A 1944-nucleotide genomic window follows, 5' to 3' on the forward strand; every position below is an offset into this window, starting at 1 on the left:
TGTATTCCAATGTTATTTGGTGTGCTTGATCTGCCTGGATATCACCTAAAACATGCTTGGGGCAGGGGGACACCACTAGGGTTCCAAGGCTCCTTCCTTTGAGAAATAATGATATAAAATAATTGGCTTTTAAAACTGGGTGTAGTAATGGTGATTCTCTCGTTTTGCATTTGAAAGAAAGATGAGCCTCATTTAAAAGGAAAATGAGACTCAGAGAGTATAATTTCACTGCATGCAGCACAATTCCAACATTCTGCCTCCATTTTTTTCATCCCTGTGTTCTCTGGGCTTCAGCCTCTCCGTTAAGTGCACCCAACTCTTTCCCAAGGTGTGGTCTTTTTTGCATACCGAACTCTTCTGAAATGCTGTCTCCCTTCTTCACTTGGCAAATGCCTCTTAGTCTTAGTTGGAACTTAAATGCAACTGTCTTGGACAGACTTTACCTCTTTACACTCAGTAAATTCTCTTTACATTTAGCAAATTCTCCAGTTATCCAGTTTTACATCATCTCCTTTGAGGCATGGTTTTTGTTTGTTTGTTTGTTTGTTTTTTACAATGTTTAACGTAACTACCACCACCCTCAACTGGACTGAAGAGTTCAGGAGAGGAGGACCCATTTTTGTCCCTGTCCAATTGCTATGCCTAATACACACTTGCACATTGAATGAATGTCACTTCAGGATATAAAAAATCATATTAAAGGCAGTGTATAAGAATGATGAAGGGCTCTGCAAGTCAGACTAACTGAATTCATATGTTGGTTCCACCTTTTACTAACTGTGTGTCCCTGGGTAAGTTACTTAAACTCTCTGTGTTTCAGCTTATAAAATGTGGTTAATAGTAGGGCCTAATCCATAGGGTTTTGGTTATTAACTCATTGAGCATTCAATGAGTTAATATTTGTAAAGTACTTAGAAAAATGCCTGGCACTGAGTACTGTGTAACTATATAAACATATATTGTTATAATTGCATATTATTACTGTTATACATACTACATAGAATATACATAAAATACAGTGTTTTTCTCTCACCAATTCACAGTTAAGTGAATATATACAATATCAGTAAGCACAGTGTGAATACTATATTGTCATGGGTAATATGAGTATAAAATCATGCCTCATTTCCTGCGGGACTGGGTAACTTGAACATTAGTATAGCTTCATACTGTATAGGGAATCTACTCGTTAACACTGGCATTTATTGAACTTCTACTAGGTGCCAATTCTATACTAGGCATTGGTGACTCAAATAAGAAATAGACATAGTCTGTTCTTTCAAGGATCACCCAGTCAATACTATGACAAGTAACTCTAAATAAATCATAAAGTATACCCATGACTCAAAGGAGGGACAAGAGAGGAAGATTTTATTATGGATATGGAAGGCTAGCAATGCATCTGTTAAGATTTCTGAAATAATGTGATTATGAAGTATCAAAAAAGAATAGGGCATTTTCAAAAGGACAGAGATGTCAGAGGGGTTTGTTTTGCCTGATTTGGAGAGTTATGGAGTAGAACGGGGTATAAAGAGACACGATGAGCATTGTGAAATAACTGGAGGGTGAAGTTCAAGGACAGACAGAAGGCAAGCACCAGATCATGAGAGCTGTAATGCAGAGGGGTTAGCACTTACCCTACTAATTTGGGGGAGTCAGTGCAAGGTTTTCAAGAGAAGGAAATTATGAGCCAGCCCTGAATTTGAAGGAAAAAAAAAATTACCTAGAGAGAATAAGTATAAAGGATGGTGAATTGCAGAAGGTGAATTCTTGCAGCAGGAAGGCAGATTAGGTGGCTGGTACAATTGTTCTGGGAAGGAATGGTCCCTTTATTCCAGTGTTGATTTTGAGCATCTCTCTCCTTCTCCTCCCACTGAGATTCTTCAGTTTGGTTTTCTTCAACAAAATCAATATGGTAGCCTTGGAGACTCATGTCTTGTCCTG

Source organism: Mandrillus leucophaeus, unplaced genomic scaffold (assembly GCF_000951045.1).
Source record: "Mandrillus leucophaeus isolate KB7577 unplaced genomic scaffold, Mleu.le_1.0 Scaffold7, whole genome shotgun sequence".
NCBI lineage: Eukaryota > Metazoa > Chordata > Mammalia > Primates > Cercopithecidae > Mandrillus > Mandrillus leucophaeus.